This window comes from Rissa tridactyla, chromosome 1 (assembly GCF_028500815.1).
Source record: "Rissa tridactyla isolate bRisTri1 chromosome 1, bRisTri1.patW.cur.20221130, whole genome shotgun sequence".
In the NCBI taxonomy this organism is placed as follows: Eukaryota; Metazoa; Chordata; class Aves; order Charadriiformes; family Laridae; genus Rissa; species Rissa tridactyla.
Genome location: NC_071466.1, coordinates 183918146 through 183930560, shown reverse-complemented (window position 1 = coordinate 183930560; position 12415 = coordinate 183918146).

The window sequence follows — 12415 nt, the reverse complement described above, 5'->3', positions numbered from 1 at the left end:
AATAGATCATCAAGTCCTTTCCTCTAACATCGCAGCCAGCTGTTTGTACCAAAAAAAGTAACAGAATATTTTAATCACACTCCAGAAATTTTTCAGAATCCCACAGCAAATCCAAACCCCGTAAGAATTCACCAATATGTAGCTAGGTAGCCACAGCCATAGTATGCAACAGGAAGACAACTGGATAGATTAAGGCCACTGTCAGTGTTCAGTCTTACAAGAGTGAAGACTGAGATTATCAGAGTAAGTGGCCGGACTACAGAGAACAGGTGAAAAACTTCCCCCAATTTGACCCAAATGGATGAAAGCCAGGAAAGAATCAAACACAGTGAAGTGAAAACTATAGTCCTGAAAGTGAAATGCGAAAAGGAAAGTCACATGCTCATGAAGAAATTCTGCTTTTGATAGGTCACTTATCAGGACATAAAATAATTTTAGAAAAACATTTTCAAATTCAATTAAAATCTCTTAAAGCCAGAATCAAAACCCAAAGACAGAAAACAATCAACAGACCAGCAGAGAAGGAGAATATAACCCAATGTCACAATGGGAAACTTGGTGAGAACAAGTACTTATCACCTATAAAGGAATATCAAAGGCAAAATTTTTCATGCCATGAAGTTCTTTTCAATTCATTTCCCCAAACTACACCAAGAAAAGTGGTGGTTTATTGAATAAGCATCCAGAAACTTTTTATAATAAATAAAAGAATAATAATAATAATAACAACAACAACAATGATGATAATAATAATAATAATAATAATTATTATTATTATTATTATTACTAGCAAGTATTTTTAGTAATTTTTTTTATTTATTTAGCAATACTCTGGATATTATTTGTGTATTACAGATATATAGAATGATAGAATTTCTGTCTGAAAGACTTTCTGAACTTCAGTTAACACTTCTCTAAAGTGCTCTCTCACCTCTGAAACTCAATGGGCAAGTAGAAAAAGAGGTTTAAGTGTTATGGCTTGTTAATAAACTGCCTCAGAGATATTTGCTGTAAAGGCCATCTGCTTGTGTGTACAGTAGTCCTCTAAGAGACATTTCAAGTGAGGGTAACTCTTTCCAATTCAAAGTTGTGGAGCATCTATTAAAGTACGAATGTTTCCATTACATCACTTGCATCAGCAATGTTTTTGCTGATGTTACATGCACTGCCCAGACATTCATGAGCATTAGGAGTTTCACAGAATCATAGAATTGTTAAGGTTGGAAAAGGCTCCAACTGTAAACCTAACACTGCCAAGTCCACCAGGTTGTTGCACAAGTGCACTTAAAATTGCAGAAAAAAATATTTATTTGTGTGGTGAAAAAACAGATGATGAAAAATTATGTTCATTCTTGCACTGTGGTTGAACAGGTGTCAGAGATAAAAAGAGAATCAGAAAGAGAGAACTGTAAATCAAATATGGTTGTCAGCATTCTCACTCCTGTTGTGTTTTTCATTGCCACCTGAATTCTTTCAACAGTATTTTTCTTGGCCTATGTATTTTCAATTTCTGAATATCTGCAACTGTATTATTCCCCCAGTGAAAAAGCAAGTATCATACAGAGGTTCTCTGTTAATCAGAAAACAGATCTTCAAAAGACAATTTAGATAGACAATGAAGGTCTTTTGGATGCACATTAGGAACATCAACTGAAACAGCCCCATGTGAAAATCTGAGTTCTTCAAGAAGAGTAAATGTGTTTCAAACGATAATGGACTTCAAAGTTCAAGTCTAGTAGAAACTCTTACTAATTACATCTAGCAAAGTTACAACTAGAAACTTTAAATATTTGGGGAGCATTTAAAAATGATTTATCACAAGTAACATAAGTCTTTCTGCTGTATCACTATGAAATAATGTCCTTTTCCTCTGATTATCCTTCTCTTTAGGCATGAGTTGTCCAGACTAGTGAGGAGGGAGGGGGGACATTAATGGTTTTTATTCAGGCATCCAGCGAGGCGGCACAGAAGAGGAAATGATTATTTTTTAACTGAATGCACTGGTAGCGATGCACCCAAATGCCCAAAATTAGCTTTATTTTTCAGAGTTTCTAGAGGAGCAGAATGCAGGACCCGTAGCATACATATTAACAGCACCAATTATCCATGCGACTGCAACTCTTCTTGAGCTCTGTATATTTCAGGAGATACATTTTCTTTCTTTATGCTTTGTGCTTAGAGTGTGAAATCTAAGAAAATAAACCAGAGAAGTATCGCTGATATCATGGGCTTTTTTACTACTTCCCATTGGGTGCATCAGGTTAATTAATTCCTGTGATATAATCATATATATTCTGCAAGTGATTCCTGGAGACATGTGAGCAGAGGAAGGTTTCAGGGTTTTTTGTGGTTCTTCATTTATATTTTTCCCAGCTTTTTACCTTAATTCTCTTCACAAGAAGCAATAATTCCAACTCAGACATCTTTGTCCTCATTTCCTTCCCCCACAGCTGCTGATTATCTGAGTTGCATTGACAATAACTTTGCAGCATGTTGCCGAATGGTTTTGCTTCTCTCAGCCAGGAGTGCAAGCACATTTTATTTCATCACTGTTTAACATGTCCATAGAGACAATAAGTAATGAAGAATTTTTTAAAAGTATCAATAATTAAGGAAATGCATGCCCAAGGATGTTTTGCATTGGAGAGGTTTAGTTGTCTCCTTGGGAGGATTTTAAGTTAGGGATTAAATGGTGCAATGCTGGATTGTATTTGCACTCAACTTTGATGGTCATAGCCAGCATGATATCAGGCAATTTGATGTGCAGTACGTTTTGAATATAAGGCGATTTTGTAAATGTTCATTCAGACTGCAGGAGCCTATGTAGAATAAGGATTTATTTCCCTTTTGAGCTGAAATTTGGGATGGCCATGAAGAAAAAGTCTTTGAACACTGGTTTGCCAGACCTTCACTGATCATAACAGTGAAGAAAGGTCAGCTAATGTACTATCAATTTTGTTATCAATAATACCTGGGAAACTAAGACTGCAGAAATAATTTGATTTTTTTTTCCCCAAATAAAATGTTTAAAATTTCTCTGGAGTTTCTCAGTTTGGGTCCATGTCCAGCTTTTAAATCTTTTAAGTGATGATGTGAAATATTTTTATCTGTGTACATTTCTGAAAACAAGCATTACATTTTCATTTTTTAATCTCAAATGCTATATCTTTCTGTATTTATTATCCAAATATAACCAATTATCAGTTCCTTATGAAAACATTTATTTATTTAACTGCACTATACAACAGTGGATATGTATCTAAATTGTCAAGCACGTATCTTAATTGATATCGAATTACTATAAATTAAACAGCGATGTTAATTTTAGAGCAATCAAATCCTTGTTTAAGACATTTAATTTAATATGTCATCAAAAATTGTTTGCTAGGAAAATCCTATTGAGACTTACTATGATATTCTCATTATTATCCTGAGGCAGTGATAGCTAGTTAAAATTTCATTAATGGAACACTAAATATCAAAGAATTTTTACATGATTCTCCACAATACGATACATAGTCTAGTCTAATCAATTTCATATTTGCTTTTAAAATCACTCATTGTATCAAGAAGCTTAGGAAATTTGGGGAACTAATTTTAAACTGATGTTTCAGCATATGCAAAGAATCTCTTCTTTACTTTCACTTTAATTGGAGGAAAATAAAAGCTGTAGTTCATCAGGAAATTTTCATGCACCATTACTTGGTTTCATTTTTAAGCAAATGGGTACTTTTGTTGCATTTGAACACTTGCAATGCAGAGATACTGCTTTGGTTTCTAACTGCCCCTCATTTTTGTAAACACTTCAATAATGTTCACAATTTAATATTCCTATTATCGTTATTTCCCACAGTGAAATTATGTTATATTAAATATATTTGTCCCTTGTATTAAGAATGCAGCCTGATGGACCTAGCTACTTATGCACTTTTGTTCCCTCAGCTTTGTTTAGAAAGGCTTCTAGGATAGAGCAATATTTTTCTTGATGAGTGCTTCTAAGGAGTTCTTTTAACAAAGGCACTTTCTTTTTCAACTATCTCACTTAAGTGCAAATAAAAATCTCTCCCTGAGAAATGAGTTTCAATTATAAGAATATGACTGTGATTATAACTAAGTAAAAAATAATTGTAACCATTAATTTATCTAGAATCTCTCTCATCTACTCATAGCAGGTAACTGTTGGCTCAAGTTTCTCTGCTTGCAAAATCTTAACATTAGTAATACCTACAGACTGATCATGTATTCATTGTAGCAGCACACATGTGCTCTACTGTCTGGCTCTAAAAATTTGCATAATTTCTCTCAGCAGAGTTTGGCCAGACAGTTGCAATAGGACAAATGCCAGTGGTTCAATTCTTATAGTTAGGAGTGAGTTGTAAACTTGGTGACTGGAATCTTCTGATCCTTAAGAGTCATAGGGCAGGAGAACGCGTGCAGATGTCTCTGACCAGGTTACTGTGGGAGAGGATACAGATCCTGTTGAGCTGAAGAGGACTTAAAAGCCTAGTCTCACCTTGAGGCTGTAATATAAAGTTGCATACCATTACCCATGCTTCATTGGTTAAAATCTGACAACTTCTCCGTTTTCTCAGATAAAAGGTTTATACATAATTTATGAATGGATTACAGAAGCTTTGTCACTTTTATATAGCAAAGCCACTTTAAAACCCAGAGTCACAGGTTTATACTCTGGAGAAAAGTAGTATTTCAGAAGCATATTTGCATATGAAATTTTGGAATGATTCGTGTCCAAATTTTCATGTTTGTCTGTTTTGTTGCTTTCCCTCCTCACAAATACCCCATGAAACCCATGCACTTAACTCTCAGCACTAGGTTCTGCCACAGAGAGGAAAAGCCTAAAACAGAAAAGTGCAAAGCCCAAAGCCTAGACTTTTAAAGCCTCCCTTCTGCTTGGCTCAGACAAAAAGTGAGAAAAAATTGACATTTTTAGATTTGATTTCATATATATGTGTATATCTATGCACACATATATATATATACACACACACACAACTACAAAAGCATACTGCAAAACTTACACTTTCACTTTCATAAATTCACTGTTTGTATTTAATTTAGCATTTGAAAGTTCACAGTATTGTACTTCTTTCTTGCACACTTCTTTCCCTTTGTAAAGTGTAGCAAACCCGTTTGTGGCATTTAAGATAGATGAAACCTCTCTGAAAGATGTTCATATTACCTGGCCTTGTGAAGGTCTGATTACTTTGCTATTGGACATCAATACATTTCTTTCAACTTTGCTGACATCTCATTAATCGTGAGTAAATTCATGCCAGGTCTTTGCAAGAATTGTAATTGATGCCCAGTGGCATCCAACCAGGCTCTTAAATTGTTCATCAATAAAGTAACATGTAAATTCTGTCCTTGAGGAACAATGAACCTACTTTATTTGGACCCCAACAGAGAATCCCAACATCCATTTTTGAAATCTCTACTAACTAGATTACAAGAAACTTCACTTAATGGTGACAAAGAAAGCATAGAAAAAGAGCAAATGGAAAGCTGAATAATGAGAGCCAAATATGACACAATACTGTACTGTAACATAGCTATAACACATGATTCTCTGACCTGGAATTAACTTCAAGGAGCAAATCTCTTGAATTTTGTCTTTATGAGAGTTGTGAATAGGGGAGGGAAGGGAAGGGAAGGGAAGGGAAGGGAAGGGAAGGGAAGGGAAGGGAAGGGAAGGGAAGGGAAGGGAAGGGAAGGGAAGGGAAGGGAAGGGAAGGGAAAGGGAGTAGTCCGTTCTGATACATTTACTGTTGCACCACTGTCCACGTTACTCATTTACATTTACATATCTTCTCATAACACACACACACACACACACATATATATATGCCCCGTTTAATTCTTGATAGTAGCTTAAAATTCTGTAATACAGAGATAAAACTTTGGAATTCAAATAGTAGATAATTTTTCAGATTTTCTATTTTAGCAAAATGTATATCGTTTAGGACTGTATGGAGACAATCACACTAACAATTCCAATTATAATTTGTAGGACACAATTGTCAATAATGTACAATGTACCTGATTTAAACAAGAAAGAACACATTGTGTTTTGAGAAATCATGATGTAAATGTAGTTCATTCTCTACGTACTTTTTTCTAAAAAAGGGAAAATATTTGCCATAATATGTATTATTATATATTAGGAGCAAAGCAACTGCTACTAAAGGAAAGCAAATATAAACTTATATGATTTGAATATTTTGTAACTAACCCATTGCTAAAGAATTTAATTTCTGTCTCAGAAAATATTGATTAGACTGACTTACATAACTATAAATATTATTAGTTTAATCTTAATAATTTTGACATATTGAAATTTATGAGGGTTGTTTGTTTGCTTTGTTGTTTGTTGTTTTGTTTTTGTTTTTGTTAATTACTACAGAATTTATAAAATACTATTTCCAATTGGCAGTTCTAGTGAGCTGGGCAGCTATGATTTTAAAGACTTTACATTAAGATATCTTTTATATTCATTTTTTCTGCTGAGACAGCCAAGAGCTATCCTGCATAAAGTATCTCACATTTCACACCAAAAGCATACATGGGATTCCTTTTTAAAGTACTGTGTTTTACTTGTCTTGGAGGAAACATTCAGACACTGTGACCAGACACATTTTTCTTTTTATTTTCTTATCGTTAAGTCCTCATGAGAGAGAAATACCAGTCTGAGGGTTAACATCACAAATGATAATGCTCTTAGTCCTTACATGAATAAAATATTTCATGGAAAAATATTAAACCACGTACTAACTCTTTGGAATTGATGGGCAAGTCTTCTGCTGATTTCACTTCAGTGAGCAGTAACGCTCTAGCACAAGCTACTGTGCAAACGTGTGTGTTTATATGTGTATATGTGTGCATGTATGTATAAATTACTGTATTGTACTACCAATTTCTGATCAGCTTCAGTTCACAATTCAACCATTGAAATGTTTAATGTAATTTGATGGGGTTTTCCCATAGTAGGTAAGGGACAACATTAAAATAACCCATATTTCCAGGGTCCAAACTTAGCAAGTATATGAACACTTCCATGAATCTGCCTGTAATATTCAACAGCAACATTTAGAGCTGATTAAATGAGATTGCTTTGTATATGCTTTTTAGTTTATATATAACCAGTTAAAAGAAATATATTTTACAGAGGAATGTATGAATAAAAATAAAGAACCAGCCGTCAAAAAGAAATAATGCCTCTAAAACCACCTGAGAAAAAACAAAACAAAACAACACAACAAAAAAAACCCAACCAAACCAAACCCCAAACTACAAAACAATGGAAGACCTTCTAAGAGGCGTATGATTAAGTGAAATACAATGACTTACAACTGCTGTTGCTGGTTGATGCTGATTTTTTCTTCTGGGTTATAGTGGTGTTCTCTGGCTACATTTTACCTAAGTGCAATACAGATACAAATAAGAGGAAGAAGAACCTTTGACACTTACATAAACTAAGATTTATGTTTTGTTTCAGTCAAAACCATGGTCTTGGACTCTGAATAATTGGTGATTTCCAGTTCATAGGAAATCAATTATTGGTCTTTTCAGAAATCTGTGGGATTAAATAATTCACATATCATCTAAAAGAACTGAAAAATTCTCCCCATTGTAAATGGCAAACATTTGTACAGTTATTGCTCTTCGTATCTTCATGCTCTCTTCAAACAACAATAATGCGGAACAACTCAGGTAATCAGTACAGGTGGAGAAGTGATTGACAGGGCAGCCGCCTTGCTGGAAAGGACCTGGGGACTACAGCGAATGCACTTTGAATTTGTATTCAGTAATATACTTCCATGGCAAACAAGCAAAACCTCACACTGAGCTACAATAGAAGCAGCATGACAGGCAGATCCAGTGAAGTTATCATCTCTCTCTGGTCAGAGCTAGTAAGGCTGCACATTGAATATTGAGTCCAGTTTTGCAGCCCCCAGAGGTCTGTGGAGAAAGTGGAGAGAAGGCTCACTCACTGGTTGGGGCACATGATTTGTGACAAGAGGTTGAGGTAGCTGGGGTTGATATGTCTGGTAATGCTGTGCCTAAGACCTGATTCAATAGCAGCCTGTGATTACCTGAAGGTTATATCAGAACTGAGGCAGCCAGACTCTTCTCAGTTGTGCTAGACAATACAAGGGGCAAGAACAACATTGCTTCTTGTGAAAGTTAGATTGGATAGAAAGAAAACATTCTTCACTAGGAAGTTAGTGCAGGCTGTGACTAGAAGAGGTTTCTCAGAAATGCTGTGGATCTCCATTCTTGGAGGCTTTAACATTTGGCTAGACAAATCCACAGCTGAATGGTCTAGAGTTGGACACAATTCTGCACTAATCAGGAGTGTGGTCTAGATAGTCTCCAGAGGTGCTTTCAAATCAACATTCCTACAATCTTACTTTGATCTTACTATGCAGGAAAAAACCTCAGTGTCCCAAGAAACTCCAAGTCTGATTCAGCCTAACTAATTTTTTTGATCCCTTTACCACAGTCATAGAAAAATTCCTCAAATCAGAGTCCCTAAAGGAATCTCCTGTGGAAGAGACCTTGTTCTGCCTAACGAATTCCACTGGCAAAGACTTGATTCTCTATACACGTAGCTGCTTCATTTTTTAATATCTTCACTTTTTTACTGACTTATTTCAAGCACCCAGACCTCTTAGCTATTCTGTCTCCTGGCAGACTGCCTGTTGCTGGTGACAAAAACAGACAAGATGTAACAATGTCTCTAAATCAGGTGTTGATGCTTTTATTGAGAACAAATTCCAAAGATATCATCCTTCATCTCACAGATCACATAGTTTCAGGCCTCTTCCCTCTTCACTGTACAAGCCTGCCAAACTGTTGAAGTGAGGTTCCCACAACCTTTTACTTCAGTATAAGTTTTATATATTAAATTCTGGCATAAAGATCTGTATCACAATGTACCAGATAAGAATTATTCAATAGCCTAGAATTATGTGTCCCACTGATCTGGTTCCTTATTCCCATGAAAAAAAAAAAAAAAGTGAAAACATTTTTGGCATGTACATGACACCAGCAAGATTAAATGAGATTAATGACTTTATTTCCACGAAGTCTTGGATAGCCTGCCAAGAAAAAAAAAGTATTTCTCATCCGTATGTGGTGGCATTATCATTGTGTTGCTCAATTTTGGCTCATGATCAATAGAATAATTTTTAGACATAGCTGGACTAATGCTTCCACTTACTCCAGATGCTTTTCTACTTAGATTATTCCTGAAAATACCACTAATGGGCTTTTACAAAGATTTATGCAGCCATATAATCCTTTCTATGAAGAACGTTATTGCTAGTGCAAAAATGCAGTTCACCTCTAGCTAAGGCTGGAAAATTACAAAGAACTTCATATAATCTTACATTTGGAAAAAGCTCTAAGTGTACCACATATAAAGCTGTGTTGGTCTCTTCTATGTAACTTAACAGAAATCTTTGTGTAATTCTTATGGTCAACGTAAATGCTGTCTTCTACTTACAACAAATAGTACCCTGCCACAGAATTAGTCTGTCAGAAATTATGCAATTGCTGGTGGAACAAAGTAATATTCATTGTGAATAAGAATACCAAGATCTGGTATTAAGAAAGATTTGTATTTCAATTAGGAAGTCAATATTTAAAAAGTATTCCATAATAATGAATACTATAGTATACCTCAATACTTTGGGTCTGCGAGTCAGCTCTGGGATGAATAATGGATGCAGAGTGGAGTGTACCTGTCATCTGAAGTACACCAAGACAATGAAAAACATGTATTATTCTCACTCATCTAGCATATGAAGTTACAAATTTACACGTTTATAAAATCCAAAGAGCACATAAGCTATATACTGAGACTTGGATCTCGTCCCCTCTCCCAGCAAATGAGAGTATTTCTTTCACAACGGATTAATGATTAGGGTCAAGTACCAGCACAGTCATTGACTGGTTAACAGCTTCTTTTGGGTTTCAGAAAAGAGGAAGTTTCATCTGCTAATCTAAAAGGATATTAGTATTTTTAAAGTTAGTGGAAGAGTCAATAATTCTAGATTAAAGATACTGAAACAGATCTCTTGTTTAGGTTTTGGAGAACAGAAAACTCTAGTGGAACTGTCTTAATCTGAAAAACACCATAGAGAGGGTTTCACATGTAAGGTTGCATGTACCGTCACACCATGATTCCCTTTGATGATAACAATAACTAGGATGAAGATCAAACTGTACAACCATTCTCACAACTGTTAGCTGAAAAAGAACCTTCTTGAACTAATAAGAAGCAGGTGTGATTTATATTTTGGTTTTGTTAAATACTGTATCTTTTTTTTTTTTAATGCTACCATTGAACTGCAGTGAAAAGAGAGATCAGAATAACCATCAGAATAAAATGTATCCTATTTATGTATCCTATTTTCAAGATCTCAACAAGCTGACACTCTAGTAGCAAATGTCAGCTGGTTTATCCCTGGCACACAGCTGAGCATTGGAGAAGGGTTCTTGATCTTCCAGGATTCTTTCACAATTTGTAACAGTTACCAACATGGCCTTTTGTGTTTCATAAAAAGTGAACAGGAAAAACTTGTGGTAAGCTTGGAAATATTTTTTTTTTTTTTAAATTAGCATTGACTTGCAATCCTTGGAGGGTGTTCCATGCAACATGATATTTTTGATATCTTGCCTCTTCTCATTACATCTTCCTTCCTTTCATTCAACTTCTTGCTGTTTTTCCATTTGAAAAATACCTGGGGATGCAGGAACCCTTTTTCTTTTCATTATTCCAAAACCTACTTCCCTCCTTCATCCCAGAAACTCTTGCAAGATGCAGCTAGTTATATTCAATAACTAGGGAAAAGCTGTGGACATTGTCTACCTAGATTTTAGTGAAGCCTTTTACACCATATCCCACAGTATTCTCCTTGAGAAACTGGATGCTCATGGCTTGGAAAGGCATACTCTTCACTGAGGAAAAAGCTAGCTGAATGGCCAGGCCCAAAATGTTGTGGTGAATGGAGTTAAATCCAGTTGGCAGACAGTCACAACTGATGTTCCCTATGGCTCAGTATTGGGGCCAGTTCTGTTTAATGTCTTTATCAATGACGTGGCTGAGGGGATCGAGTGCACCCTCAGTAAGTTTGCAGATGACACCAAGTTGTGTGGGACTGTTGATCTGCTTGAAGTTAGGAATGCTCTACAGAGGGATCTGGACAGGCTGGATCAATGGGCCAAGGCCAATCGTATGAGGTTCAACAAGGCCAAGTGCTGGTCCTGCACTTGGGACACAACAATCCCAAGCAAAAGAAAAGGCTACAGGCTCGGGGAAGAGTGGCAAGAAAGCTTCCTGGTGGAAAAGGACCTGGGGATGTTTGTTGACAGCCAACTTAACATGAGCCAGCAGTGTGACAAGGTGGCCAAGGCAGCCAACAGCATTCTGGCTTGTATCAGGAATAGCATGGCCAGCAGGAGTAGGGAAGTGATTGTGCCTCTGTACTCGGCACTGGTGTGGCCACACCTCAAATACTGTGTTCAGTTCTGGGCCACTCACTACTAGAAAAACATTGAGGTGCTGGGATGTATGCAAAGAAGAGCAAGGAAGCTGGCGAATGGTCTAGAGCACAAGTCTTATGTGTAGCATCTGAGGGAGCTGGGTTGTTTAGCCTGGAGAAGAGGAGGCTGAGGGGAGACCTTATCGCTCTCTACAACTACCTGCAAGGAGGTTGTAGTGAGGTGGGGGTCAGTCTCTTCTCCCAAATAACTAACGACAGGACAAGAGGAAACAACCTCAAGTTGTCCCAGGGGAGGTTTAGATCGGATATTAGGAAAAATTTTTACACTGAAAAAGGATTGGAACAGGCTGCCCAGGGAAGCGGTTGAGTCCCCATCCCTGGAGGTATTTAAAAGATGTGTAGAAGTTGTGCCTAGGTGGTCTAATGGTCTAATGGTGGACTTGGCAATGCGAGGTTAATGGTTGGACTTGATAATCTTAAAAGTCTTTTCCAACCTAAATTAACCTAAACAATTATATGATTCTATAAATAGAAAGGTATCTCTAAGTAGAGTATTTAATATTCTGAATGCATTGGTCAAGAGTAATAAAGCTGGAGCAAATTTAAAAATTTTGCCTGATTTTTTGTTTGTACATGAGCTATTCCTAGTGTAATGGCGTCACATGGAAAAATGTCTGAGATACACTTATGCAATGTATTCTTACATTTCTTTGGCCACAAGCATTAGTGGGCAATTGGGTGTGAAAACCTGAACACCTATGCAAGTATTATTGCATGTTTTTGAGGGGAACATGTTTATATTGAAAGTTTAACTAAAAAATATTTTATTTTCACAGTTTTCTACTGCTTGTAGCAAAGTAAAATAAAATAAAATAAAATAAAATAAA